The sequence below is a fragment of the Macaca nemestrina genome, chromosome 13 (assembly GCF_043159975.1).
Source record: "Macaca nemestrina isolate mMacNem1 chromosome 13, mMacNem.hap1, whole genome shotgun sequence".
Classification (NCBI taxonomy): Eukaryota; Metazoa; Chordata; class Mammalia; order Primates; family Cercopithecidae; genus Macaca; species Macaca nemestrina.
Genome location: NC_092137.1, coordinates 13,847,809 through 13,863,480, shown reverse-complemented (window position 1 = coordinate 13,863,480; position 15,672 = coordinate 13,847,809).

Here is a 15,672-nt window from a genome sequence, read left to right as displayed (position 1 = left end):
CAGGCAGCCTGAGAAAATGTACTTTAAGTGGCTCATGTAATGAGGTCAGGTGTACCCAGATAAGCCAGGATTATCTTATTTTAAGGTCTGCCACCTTAGTTACATCTGCAAAGTCCTTTTTGCCATGTAACACAACACAGTCACATGTTCCAAGATTGGGGCTGAGAATTTGAACAATAAACAGCCACATGTGCTTAAGATAGCAAATATATATATAGGAGAGTGAGCATTGGACCCTGTGGGTGATCAAAGACAACTTCTCAGAAAGAATGCCCACTGGAAGACATGATTTTGAAATCCAGCCAGTGGACTCATCAACCTCTTTTGTTTACTAATCTACCTGTCTTTGGAGACATTTTTCATGAGGTAGTGGGTTGGCTGAACATACCTTGGAATTCATCTGGTTTGATCTCCTTTGTTTTTGAAGGAGAAAAGTTTTCACGGAAGAGTAATGAGTTATTCAAGTTTAAACAAACACTGAATAACTGGCAAACTACTTAATTAAAAAGATAAAAAATAATACAAAAATACAACGGACACAGCATTATGAAAAGGACAGCTGAGCTTCTCTTTGGTTTAGTGTGTTCTAGGAAAGACCTACATTCTTCCTGAGTCCCCCTCTTCCTCACATGGTAAAGGAGCCTGAGACTTTACAAATTCCTACTGTTCAATCTCTTCTCTCTCCAATTCTCCAAGACGTGAAATTCCCCCCAACTGAGTCCCAAGTTGCCGATTGTCTAATCCAGTACTGTTGTATCCTTTACTTGTTTACTTCATGGTGATCTTGATGTTTGTTTTATTTTTATTTTTATTTTTTAAGAATTATACTACTTTCAAAATAGAATGGCAAACAATTTCAGGGCCTAGGAAATGGTCTTTCTATATTTTGTCATCTGTTTCCTTTACAGAAATGTAAATACTTCCTAACTCCCACAAACAAAGATTATACTACCTTTTTCAGTGAGATACCTGACCCATCAGATGAGGAGATATTTATTTTGATTTTTTATTTGGAATTTTATGTTCCATTTTTTTTAACTATTACAATTTTTAACTATTACTCACAAAGTACCCTTCCGAGCCTATCTTTTATTGACAAGGATAAATAGATGAAAGTTACAGACCACAGACCAGAGACACGGATTTAATTCTTTGTTCATTTACTAGATCAGTGAATTTGGTTAGGTTATTTAACATCATTGAGCCTTAACTTCCTCATCTGTGAAATGAGAAAAACACAGTTACTCAACTACATTGCCATGTGAATTAAATAAAATCATGTATGTGAAAGTATCTGGCACAAAAACACTAGCACAGAGTTCTAGTTCTCTATCCCAATGTTTCTATTTTAATTCTGTTATGTGTTTTGCAGGAATCTCTGTTGCTGAATTTAAAAGACAAAATGGAAGGCAAACTCTAGATTCTAATTCACAGAGAAAGTGTTAAGAACAATTTATTAATGAAGCTTAGAAAACAATGGTTTAAAGAAAATATTAGGGTAAATTTCAAAACCTTGCAATTTCCCATGTTGTCTTTGTAATTAGATGTGTTCTCAGAATGCAGTTATACATTTTGTAAATGACTTGTGAATGTCAGCTAATCTTGTTTTAATTAGAGCAAATAAGACTGATGTGAAGGAAAATTTTAAACTTTAATGTTGAATTCCTTTCAAGTGTAAAGTGCAGTGAAAAAGTTCCTTTTTTAAGTGAGAAAGAAGACAATATAATGAATCATGGACCTCAAGAGGAATAAAGCACTTCTTTTATGAAGCAGAAGAAAAATAAATATTTTTAAATAGTAAAAATTTTTCTTTGAGAAACCAGATAAAGCCGAATTCCAAATTTAAAAGCTTGATGTACAAATCATGATGATTACACTAATTATAAGAGCTAAAATGTACTGAAGATGTTCTATGTTCTTGACATTGACCAAGAAAGCCTTCATGTTTCCCTCAGCTTGGACTAAACTTCAGACAGGATTGTAAGCCCTAACCTTTCTCTCCTTAGAGCATTTATTTTAGAAAACTTGTAATTGCACATTCATTCTCTGCCCCTTTGAGATGTAAATCTTTTTTAAAAGCCTCTTCCCAGTTTTACAATTCAGCACTGCCTTTCTCAAGGACCTAGGAGCCTTACCTTTGCAATGCAACTATCAAGGAAGGTAACACCCCTATCTCCTCTTCCTATGGCAGGGTAGGAACCTAACTTCAGCTGGCACCTTGCTTCAAGTTGGATAATCACCTCCTTTCATGAAGACTTGAGAAAGTTCACTTTTCCTTTTAGTAATGACAATTAGCAAGGGTAGATGGTCTGTGATCCTCCAATCCAAGCTCTTAAATCGCTCCCGCCTTTTGTTTCAGCAGAGGTGAGCTCAGACTGAATTCTGGAGTCTCCTTCTTACGTGTTGAACTTTGTACAGTTCAAGTTTTGCTTTGAAAAGATCTATTCTTTGTAATTGGCTAAGGGGGCATATAGCACATTCTCTCCATCAAAAATGTAATAGTAATAACAGAAATATACCTATACCTGGTTCAGGCAGCATTGTATGTGCATATAATAATAATAATAATAATAATAATAATAATAATAATAATAATACATATACCTGGTGCAGGCAGCATTTTCTATGAGAACTGCTCTGGACCCTGACCACTAGAATCCTGGCTCATATAATCAGGTGGTGCTATGTGATCCATCAATTTAACCTCAACTATCTAAGAGAACCTTAGACACAGTATTTTGTGATAATAAATAAATGTGTTGACAATGACTGAAACCTCTTCTTGAAAAAAATACAATTAAACATACACGTGCATATAAAAATAAATATTAAGGATTTGTAGTGGGTAAGAACGACTCCTCAGACTTTCCTCCTCACTGCTCTCTTGAAGCACCTGGTCAGATGTCTCTGTTTAGTCCAGAGTCCCTGTGAGTGCCCAGTTGCCCATCTTGTTCAAGCCTATCACAATCAGAGAGAATCTTGGATTTCACAGCTTCTTAAAGAATTGTCCTGAAGGACGATGTTCTAGCAAACGATTTCTAGGATGCGATTGTCATCGTCCAAATAAGCCTTCAGTATACGGGCCAGCCCGTGAAGGGCAGCTTCTCTCTGTGTCACCCACCTGGATGTGTTACGTGCATATATGCCTGCTCTTGGTATATGTGCTCTGTGAGGGCTCTTCACTCTTAAGATTATGTGAGGACTACTTTGAACTCTCTTTGGTAAAAAAGACTCATTTCCTGCTTAGCACAGACTTGGAAAACAACCCACTTTCCTTGCACAGAGTGGTCATGACATTTTCTAGAGAGTGATATGAAGTATCCCCCATGAATGTGAAGTGACTCAACAGTGGTTCAGGTGTGTCTGTGATTATCCCAAGCCAAGCTGCCTGCAGAATCACACTTCGTTGGCAAAATAATACAGTAAGGCTAAAGAATTTATAAATAAATGGTTTTTTTTAATAGATGAGAAAACTAATAGGTAAAAAACTGATCAGAGACACATGACTGGCAAATTAACAACCCTGAATTCCAACTGTCTTTGAATCTAAATCATGCCTTTCTCCCACTTAAATTGGCTCTTTCATAGCTGTAAGAGATGTCAGTTCCCCACAGCACATAAATTACAGATGAGCTGCTTTCTCACTTTACCACTGAGAGTCAAAGAGGTTGACTGATTTTGCCCTAGGTCCTCCAGTTACTGAATGGCAGAACTTAAACAAGAACCCAGGTCTTCTGACTCTAAGCCAGGATTCACATCATAATTAATAGAGGGGTCAAAATGTATCAAAATAGAGGTGTTCCTAGTGAGGGCAGGGGTTGGGGTGTCATTAGAGAGTTAATTGCTCTCTTTGAAAAAGTAATTCCTAATAAAAATTACCTTGTGCTAACCATCAGAACTTCTATGAGTGTAACTTGTGGGCTTACTTAGTTATACATAGCTTTTATATATGGACAGAAGAAGGGCAGCCAAAGGGGGAGAAAAATCTATCATTAAAAAAAATATTCATTTAGCATTGTATAAATCAATGTTATTCAGAGAAAAAAAAAAACAATAGGATGTGTGTGTGTGAGAGAGAGAGAGAGAGAGATTGAGATTAAGAGTAAGGTTTTAAGTTATTGGTTTAAGCAATTATGGAGACTAGCAAGGTCAAAATTTATAGGATAGGTAATAGTCCATCAGGCTGGAGACCAATGGTTAGCTGATGTTGCGGTTTGAGTCCACTGCAGTCTGTTGGCAGAATTATTTCTTCTTTGGGCAGATCCATCTATTTTTTTTCTTCAGTTGATTGGATGAAACTGACCCCCATTTTGTAAGAAAATCTGCTTTTCTCAAAGTCTACTGATTTAAATGTTTACCTTATCTTTAAGATACATACAAAGAAACATCTGAAATTATGTTTGGGAAAAAGCTGTTACTGTGGCCCACTCAAGTTGACCAGTATGACTATCACAAGTATGTGTCGTGAGTCACTCTTTGCACTCATGCTGAACATTTAAAGATGAAAATAAAACAAAACATAGGCTTACATAGCCTAGTATAGAAACAAATAACAAATGATTTCATCATCATACAATTTTTATGCTAATGGAGATATTTGCAAAGTAGAGAGCAGGAAAGGGATTCACTTAATTGTTGCTAAGGAGACGAGCAGGGAAGCTTTCCTAATAGGCAGAGAGTTTAGCTTGGAACTTCAAGGGTGGGTGGGGACTTCTCAAGCAAACAAACGGAAAACAGGACTTCCCAGTCAGAGGAAATGTTTGTGGAAAAATAGAGATTTGATGGAATGCTTCCTACCGGGGAAGCTATGGATAATTTTTTTTTTATATATATATATATGTATTATCTGAGAATGTTAAGTACTTTGTGGACCTTGAAGGGCTTCTGTGACTAGGAGAATAGTGGTGGGAAATCAGCCAAATCGCTGCCACCCTGTGAGAGTGTGTGAGTGGGACATGAAGACTGATTCACACAGTACTCAGGAGAGGGAGACAGCACCTTGACAAGTTTGAAGAAAGAGATTACGTGTATATGTATATGTGTGTGTGTGTGTGTGTGTATACACACATATATATATGTGTGTGTGTGTGTATATGTGTGTGTGTATATATATGTGTGTATATATATACATGTATATATACACACACACACACACACACACACACACACATATATATGTAGTGGAGGGGGCAAAAGACAGGAGATGAAGATCAAAGTCCAGGTAAGACCTAGATTGTGGAGGACTTTGTGAGCCATGCAGTGGCTTCTGCACCTTATCCTGTAGTCCCTGGGAGAAATGGAAGAATTTAATGCGAGTCTTCTCATGGCCAGATATTTGTTATAGAATTCACAAGATGGGAAAAGCAAAGACAAATGAAAAACCTGGATACATGTAGCCATTAGAATCAGACTGGCATGATGGGATTATTACAGACACAGCACAACTTCATTAGGTAATTGTCCAACGTTTGCCAGCCACACAGATATTTACTAATATTAAAGATCTCAGTAGCAGGCTGATCCCCAAAACATACTTCTCTTATTTCTTTGAAGTCAGTGGAGTTCAGATACTCCTCTCTCCTTTGGACCTGATTGTTTTCCCAAAGTTCTTATGAGCTGAGATCAAGTGACCAAAACTAACAGTGCCAATGAATTCAGATAACCGTCAGGGGCCGTTGGGGTGAGGTGGGACAGGTTTTCGTCTCAGCGTGACCCGGTTCCTCTCAGGGTCAGAAGCCATTTAGAAATCATATTGGACTGTGTAAGTTTGAGTTGCTTTGACACTTCAGAACCTTGAGTAAGTCATTTTAGATCTTAGGTTTCAGTTTTCTTACCTTTAACGTGGAGATAGAACTGTCCACCTGGTTGATTACTGTGGGAAATAAAAAGAATTTCTAAAAAGTGCTTAGCCTAGGGTTTCTTGAATAATACTTGACCTAAAATTTCCTTCTGCTTGGCCAGGTTTCTGACAGCCTGTCTATGCTTACCCTTCTCTCAGTCAAGATGCTGTTTGCTTCCTAAATATGGAACTATGTGCTACTCTGAGTTCAGCCTAATATTTTATCCTTTAATTCTTCTGCCTGGAATATCTGTTTTCTGCATGGAATATCTGGTGGGTTAAGTCTTCCTATCAGTAAACTCTTAGGGGAAATGTTACGTCTTCCAGGAAGCCTTCCATGCTAAGTTCCTTCCAGGCTTCCCAGAGCCACTTCTTCACCTCCCCACAGCTATTAGCCCTACACCAGTGGGGGCTGTGAGCTTTAAAACTATGTTTTCACTTTTATTTCCCCAGAAACTTCTGCAGAACAGCACACGTAGTGGAAAATAAATATTTACATTAAAAGAAACAAAACAAAGAGCTGAAATAGCAAATCAAATATCCACCCACTGCATGAGGGAAATGATATTTCCTACAAAAGTTATGTTTCATGTGGCTTAAATATGCTTTCCTCTTCCACATGTTTCAGTGAATTTTGGCACAATGTTTCTCTTTCCTGGTGTCCATTTCCTTGTCTGTAGTAAAAGACTGAAGTTTCTGAATTACTGGATAAGGCTCCCTGTAGTTTGGAATCTGTGTTTCTTCAAAACAACCCAGTAGTAACAAGTAAATACTTTCTTATGAAAAAAAAAAAAAAAATGCCTGACATTTTAAAGGAGTCAGAAAACAACTGCACACATTGAAATCCAAGTCCTAGCTAGATCACACTCATGTGTACTTGTGCTTCTGGCTGTGACAACTTTTCACAGAGCATCTCTTTCTTCAAACTTGTCAAGGTGCTGTCTCCCTCTCCTGAGTGCTGTGTGAATCAGTTCTCATGTCCCACTCACACACTCTCACAGGGTGGCAGCAATTTGACTGATTTCCCACCACTATTCTCCTAGTCACAGAAGCCTTTCATCTTCTTCAAGGTCAACAAAGTACTTTTCATTTTCAGAGAAAAAGAGCTATTATAATGCAGTGTGCTATCTTTTTTTCAAAATAGAAGAAATCTCTGACTTTAAAAAAGTTCTCATATAGAATCTGCACACTTAGACTACATATAAATGATTAACCCGATGTATTTTATATCAATCTTTAATAGCTGCATATTTAATAATTCTTCAGAGCAATCTAACCTCATATTCCCACCAATAAAAAAATGACTAATTTAGTTTGCCTAAACTATCCAAACTTTCTGTTTTCCACACATAGTTGGCATCCATATAGGCATCAGCGTGTTTGATTTTGAATATAGTAAACATAATTTTGCATAGTTTTAAAAAATTAAAACAATCCATTTTTCTCGGATTTTCCAAATTATTTACATTTTAACCGATTGCGTTAATGGCCTCTTAAACTTCTTTTGTGATTTAGTGTAAAACTTTTTTTGTGATTTAGTGTCAAAAGCAAAATGTTTGTAATTACACAGATGTGAATTAGAATTCAAGCTCTGACACCAGCACGTTGGGTTTCCTGAGACACCTTATTATGTATTTATTTAGTTAGTTGAGATGGAGTCTCTTTGTGTCGCTCAGGCTGGAGTGCAATGGCGCGATCTCAGCTTACTGCAACCTCTGCCTCCCAAATTCAAGCAATTCTCCTGCCTCAGCCTCCTTAGTAGCTGGGATTACATGGTGAGCCACCATGCCCAGGTAATTTTTGTATTTTTAGTAGAAGCGCAGTTTCATCATGTTGGCCAGGGTGGTTTTGTACTCCTGACCTTGTGATCTGCCCGCCTTGGCCTCCCAAAGTGCTGAAATTACAGGCAGGAGCCACCGACACCTTATTATTAATAATAATGCTGAGCCACGTTTATCTTAATTATAAAATAGAGAAAATAATTCATCAATGTTAGGGTGCTTATGAAAATTAAATGTGTTAACACGTGAGAATGTCTTCTTTCCTCCTGTTAGAAAGTTGAAATTATTTTTTTCTTTTTGTTAGTGCTTATGCTGTTACAAATAATGCTGTAATATAAGGTTATCCTCTATTCTCATACAGATATGAGCATAGAAAATTACACATAAAATGTTTCTAATTATATGTGTTCCTAGGTAAATGTATGTATGGGGCAAGAATTGTCTAATTAATCCCTGTATATCTGAAGTCAATGGTTCCCACCTGGGGATAATTTTGTCCCCCTGGGGACATGTGACAACGTTTGCAGACATTTTTGATTGTCACAACTAGAGGATAGGGTGAAACTGCCATTACCCGCTTAGTGGGTAAAGATCATGGATGATGATAGACGTTCTACAATGGGTGGGACAACCATCCGTAACCAAGAATTACTTGGCTCAAAATTCCAATAGTGCTAAAGTTGAGAAAACATGCCCTAAATCTATCATAGCACCTGGCATATCATACATGACCAATAAATATTTTCTGACTGTATGGGGAATTTTCGGGTCCTCACCGAAAGTAAACAGCTGGGTGCATGAATTCACAATGTCTAGTATGCTATTTTTCATGTTATAAAGAAAGGGCAAGGGATGCCAAAAATACTACAATGTCAAGAGGATTTATTCTGAAAACATGTTTACTTATTTGAAAATAAAGTAGTTTCTCCAAATAGCACTTTGTCCTCACGAAGGTACTTTCTTTCAGATACAAAATAGATTAGCATCCGCTCTTGCCCACTTTATCAAAAGCTGTAAAGCAGTTAAAATTAATAGAAGGGAATGACCTCCATTATAAATGTTGCTCATTACCTGTCAGATCAATGAGTATTTAGATGGACTGAAAAAAATAACACTCTCAGATCAAAAGCCCACTAACAGCTGAAATATATTTCAGATTAAGTTAATTGCAACCCAGGAGGGATGACGTTAGCCAATATCGTTCTGTGCAATCTAATTAAAGGAAGCCAGGTAAAATCAAGAGCCTTTGGGGAGCTTTATCAGGTTTTACCAAGTCACAGACTCAACATATTTGATGAAATAGAATGTGTTTACAAAGAACAACTGCACTAACAAAAGAACCATATGAAATAAAATGAAGGAAGCGTGTGTCTTCCTAGACAGATATGATATGAAGACCTGAATTGCAATCTTGGATTTATCATCATATTCCTCAAAGAAAGTATTAATTACTCTGTGCTTTTATTTTCTACACCTATGCAATAAAGACTGCTGAAGAATTTTATTACTATTATTTCTTTGAAAAAATTAAATAAAATGAAATAAGATGAATAAAAGAAGGAACAGTAAAGATAGGATATGTCTTATTCTAATAAATAAAATGTATAGCTAAACTTTAATATACCAAGTACAGATTGTGGTAAAACTCTTTTTTCATCATCTCATTCAACTCTTGGAACATATGATGAGGGACATACTATTGTTAGAATTTTACAGATAAAGAAACCAAGGCACATACAAGTTACTGGATGGGCTAAGATCATGCAGGTGGTAACAGAGATGACCTTCAGGTTTCTAAACCCTACATTATACAACTTCTCAAAGTTGGTAAGGAGAATAACCGTGTTTAACACCAAATCTTCTGATACCAAAGCCTTCTTATTTGTACCCCAGTTAGTTGAAGACTGGTGATTAAACAATGATAACAAGTTCAAAAACTGCCCAGAAAGGAAAGTACTGCCTAACGTTAGTAGGAATTTGATATTAGCACCTGCGTCTTTAGTCAAAGTTCCTTGAAATACTATGAGATAATTAATCATGTGTAGAAAAATTTCATGAGTAAGTTTATATCATGGAAATACGGTAGTTAGAATTTGGGTGCTCATGGAGAGTAAAGAAGGTATAGAGTATCATTATGAATAGCACTTTTGGGTGCAAGCTTTGCTTTATTGGCTCTGAGAAATCATATAGCCTACTCTCATGGCCATTTGAGGTCAAATGGCAAAAAAAAAAAAAAAAAAAAAAAAAAAAACAAAAAAAAAAAACCTCTGAATTGATATACTTTAAGGTAACATCTTCACTCTGCTAGCCCAAGTAGTCGTACAGGTAGAATGAAACTTCCTTTTTACTTATTTGACAAATACTAGTCTATTTCTATGTTCAAGGAACAATATGCTAGTGGGTGAAGATAAGATTAAACATGCAGATAACATTCTTGCTCTCATTAAGCTTCTATTAAAGTCAGAGAGACAGAATATAAACAATAAATTAGTAGCGTAACTGGAGATAGCGGCAGGTACAAGTTGGGGAATAAAATAGAGTAATGGATGAGAGAATGAACTGGAAGAAGCTGTTTTCCTCCAGAAAGTCCGGTCTATGGGGTAAGGATTAAATTAAATTAAAATATATCTTCTGTGATAACTAGAACATAGTGGGGACTTAGAGCAGGGAATAAATTATTAACATTTACTTTAAAATCGTAAGTCATTAGGAAACATTCCTTCGACTTTGTTAGATGAGACTGACCATGTGTCATAATTAGAACCACAAAATTCAAAGGTGGTAGTTACACATACACTCATCCAACTCTATTCCCTACGGTAATAAGCTGGAGAAGAATGTGGGCAGAGTTAAAATTTAGAAACTGGCCAGTTCTGAGTTTGAATGTAGTGGGTTATTTACTGGCTGTAAAGTCATGGATAATTTAAATAAAGTCTGAGTTTCTGCTTCCTTCTTTGTTGAAATGATTGGCAAGCACTACGTAGTCATCAGTTTCCTTTCCTTTCTACCCATTTAATTATGAAGAAATTGACTGGAGGAGAAAGGAAGGGACTTGCCCATGATGACATAGCTATTTGACACAGTTATTTATTAGGTAAACCTGAAGAAATACCTACTATATTAGTCTGTTTTCACACTGTTATAAAGAACTACCTGAGACTGGGTAATGTATAAAGAAAAGAGGTTTAATTGACTCACAGTTCCACATACTGTAAAGAAGCATGGTTGGGAGGCCTCAGGAAACTTGCAATTACGGCAGAAAGTAAAGGGGAAGCAAGCACGTCTTACCATGGTGGAACAGGAGAGAGAGAGAAGGGGGAAGTGTTATACACTTTTAGACCATGGGATCTCATGGGAACGCGCCCACTATCACGAGAACAGCAAGGAAGTAATCTGTCCCATGATCCAGTCGCTTCCCGCCAGGCCCCTCCTCCAATTTGATGTGAAATTTGGGTGGGGACACAAATCCAAACCTTATCACCTACTCTCCATTTTATAGTCTTTCCTGAACTCCATTTTGCTATCCCCATGATAAATTTAATCAGTAATGTGCAAAACGACAAAAAGAAGGGAGATATTTAGAAGGATAGGACAAATGAGAAAAATATTTTTGTGAAAAAAGTGAGTTAGAGGGTCTTGAGAGCGATCCCAGGAGTAGCAGCATTATCATCTCTTGAGAACTTGTTAGAAATGCGAATTATTGAGCCCTACCCTAGACCTACTGAGTTAAAAACTCTGGGGGAGGCCCCAGAAATCTGCGCTTTAACAAGCTTTTTAGGTGATTTTATGCACATCTCAGTTTGAGAGCCAGCCACTGTTTTAGATCAGTTTTAGGAAAAGGAAAGGTATCTACCATAAAAGAAGCGAGCTTCTTTGCAACATAATACTGCAAGAATGAAATTGCCACCTTAAAGGATGTTTTGTGAATGGAAAATTAAATGTAGATTGATAGATTAGATAGATTAGATAGATAGGTAGATAGACATGACAGATATGCATATAAATATAGATTTTATTCATCCTACTGTATCATCAATCACTTTCACATTCTACCTGTTTCTGCCTGAACCTACTCATTTGGCAATATTCTATTTAGTAAAGAATTGGTAATACTAATCGTATTGGGTTTTTACTCACTTTAAATTTACCTAATTGCAGAAAAATAAAGTAACAGATTTTATCCATAGCATAATTTATAGATGTTAATGCAATGCCCTCAGACCTCACCCAGAGTTATGCCGAGTGATGTTATCCATCTAAATTATTGATAATTTGCATTTCTAACAGTTTCCCTGGTGGGTGGTACCTTAATTTTGGCTCAGCTATCATCAACTTCCACTCATTAGAATTCTTTGTAAAATGTAAAATACTTTTAAAATATTAATTATTGATCTTTTTGTAGGAGACTCTTACATGTGCTCAAATTATTTCAGATAGATTCTTAGGTCTAATTTACATTACAATGATTTTACACTATATTTATACATAAAATATGTGCTATTTTGCTCAGAATTGGAGTAGTAACCCAGAGAGTCAGCATTACAGGTCATTAAGAAAAAGGATAGAATGTGCCTCAAGTGGCGGATCACTCAAGAATAAAAAGAACCATTTACTGAATTCCGTATGTGGATATTGCTGTTGTGGCTTTACAGACATTCTATGGACTCCTCATAACTTTAAGGCTAGTATCATTTTGCCATTTTAGGTAAAAAAAAAAAAAAAAAAAAAAAAAAAAAATGAGGCTTGATTTTAGATTAAGTTCAATCTAAATCTAAATTTCTTAAAGTTAAGAAACCAGTGATTGAGACCCAAATTCTGGTTAACTAAAAGCTCTTATTTTCAACTCTCAATGGCGGACTAGTCAAGAATAAAAAGGACCATTTACTGAATTCCACATGTGGATATTGCCATTGTGGATTTACAGACATTCGATGGACTCCTCACAACCCTAAGGTTAGCATCATTATGCCATTTTATGTCAAAGAAATTGAGGTCTGAGCTTAAATTAAATATGATACATTAAAATTAAGAAACCAGTGATTGAGACCCAAATTCTGGTTGACTAAAAGGTTTTGTTTTCAACTCTCTGGGGCCACGTTTCCAGAACCACGAAAACAGTTTAGCATTAACTTATCAAACACTTACTGTGCACCTACCATGCCATACAATGCTTTGTAGAGTATTAGAATGAACAATGGCCATGTCTACCCTACTTGCCAACCTGTTTCAGCTTCCATGTCACCTTAGAGAAGCCTAAGTTCACCCATCCCATGGGGTGAACCCATTCTTGTTTCTTTTCTCATGTATAAAACAGTGTGAAAATTATAAAGATTAAAATGTATTCAAAGATCTAATTAGTAAAACAATAGGTGATTTTTAAAGGCCCTGTCATGTCCCAATGTTTCTTAATGAGTATATATTATTTAAATACTGATAGGTATTTTCCACTAGTGTTCTGGAAAATGTATTCAGTGCCTACTCATCTAAAGAATTCCTATTTTGCTCCCCACTGAAGTTGTAGGTTGCTGTCCTATACTGGATTGGACAGAGGCAGGAATGAAACAGCAGGGAATAAATATTTTATTTCTCAAGTCTTAAAATAACTAAAATATTAGAGAGAAAAAATATGTGCAAAAGAACCTTCTCTATCAAGTTTGGAATCTGAGTCCCTTGACAGGTTTCATTGGTAAATTTTTATACAACACTGACTTAGAATTTTGTATATACCTGTATTGTCAATCCCTGTAGAAATATTCTTAAACTGTCAACACCTATGCATATGCAAATCTCACCTTTCCTTCAAACTACAGCGTAAAAGCCATTAAGCCTCCCTTTGTTCTTTGAAGCTGGAAATTCTAAACAGCTTGTCTGAACTCAGTGGGTTCTTCATCTGTCTGTCTCCTAGGAGCACATGCCTAAGAAAATGTTGGCAAGAAAAAAAGAGATATTATTATACCATTAAAACAGAGTGTAGGGAGAAAAGATAAAATTACCTCTATGCTTGTCCTAAGGCATTAGCTGCTAGGATTTTGGTTTATTCTGTTCACTATGCTTTCAATGTTTTATTGGTATATATTATTTTACACAATTAAAATTAACTTGTAAAAATATTAGATCAATTTTTTTAAATAATACAATTTTTCATATCAAGTGTGACATTACAGCATCAGAGTTTACCTAGCTGCTAAAGATTTTTCAGGATATATTGCTTTCTAACATGAAGTCTAAGTTTTCATTGACTATTTCCTATTATACTAGACTGCAAACTGGATGATGCCATAAATTGTATCTGAATTGTGCATTTCCCCCAGGGCCTTACTCAGAGTAGATATACAACAAATATTTGTATACCGAACAGCTTTTGCTGTATTGCATTTGGAATCCATGAAATACATTTTATCATTTAACAATGTCTGCTCCTTAGGAAAGAGTAGACCTTTTTACTTATTTCATGGGTAATTTAACTTTGAAGAGTGAGAGGTCAAATAGACGTGACCATCCATCCCGAGCCTTTTGTCTCAGGGCTGGTGTTCCTTCTACCATAGCCAGCTGCCTTAAGTTTAAAAAATGAATGGATTCTGGGATGATCTTTTAACTTGAATTTATACTCTACAGGATGGGCAACAAACTCTTCCCAGTAATATTCAGGATATGAATACTCAGACAGATTGGAGGTATTTCTAATGAATTGGGCTTCAAATCTTCAGAACACATATCATGCCAAAAACATTATTTTGATGAATAGGCCCTAAACTTTTGAAAAATGAAGCTGTGATGGCAAATATCAAATCTTTTAAACAAAATCAAATTCAGGAGTTCAATTTAAATTTTGGCAAAGTCCCAGCACATTAAAAGAGAATTAAATCAGTTTTAGGAAGCAGAACATTCATATTTTACCTTTATTTTTAAACAACTGATAAAACCTCTACCTTTTTATTTCTTTACTTCAGAGAAAGAATGGCCCTGAAGCAGCAATGTCTTGTCTGACCCTGGATACCATAATTGAAATAAATGGAGGAAAAAGATGTTTTTATTTTAAAAGCTCCTTCAGTATGAAAGGAAATGTATTACTGTGAAGAAGCAATTAGAACAATTTATAATTGTATTTTTAAATGTATTTTCATTTTTATAAATTTAGCCCTGTACAATCCTACTCCAAACAGGAATTTAAAGAATAATAATGTCTACTGTTTTTAAGCACCTACTATGTGACAGGTATTGTCCTACGCTTTTTACTACATTACATCACCAATCTTTCAAAACAGCTGTTAGTATGTCTATTATTACAGATGAGAACATTGTTCCTGAAATAGTAAGAAATCTTGCCATATTTGCATGCCTATTATCTGATGGATTGAGGTTGCTGACTTCAAAATTCGTTTTTCTCTGCATACTACCCGGCTATTACAAAAATCCATAAGTCATTGTGCTTAAAGATGAAGAAAACATTTTTGAACATGCCTAATAGATTTGTATCATGTTCCTTATCTGCTAAGCAAGGCACTAGAGGCTTTTGCTGATGTGGAATTTATATAATTATTTAAAATTTCATGTAAGTAGAATTTGTGAATACAAATTTAATATAAACCAATAATAATTCTTCTGATAATTTTGCAAAAGAAATTTGGAATGGCAGAAGACAGAAAATAATAGCAGTTAGTAGTAAGAGTTCCTAGAAATGGTTGGCCTGGGGTCAAGCTCCACCCAAGGAAACCTGGACAGATAGAAGCAGAAAAGTTCTTTAAAATCTAATAGTTATATGTATATAATCATATATATATGTAATTTTATGTATTTATATATAATTTCTGCTGCAGTTACAATGTGGCCGTTTATTTTAATGTAAAGGTAATATTGTATATTCCCTACTACGAAGAAAAATTGAAACCCTAGAAAGAAACAATATATTTTCCCTTGAGCATTCGATGCACCAGATATGCAACTGTGGACCCCAGGAGTACATGCACCAAGTTTGAGAAGAATTATTAAATGTTTTACCATGTATTTGATGTTTATCGTAAGAAATGATTACATATACATGATTTTTAAGGA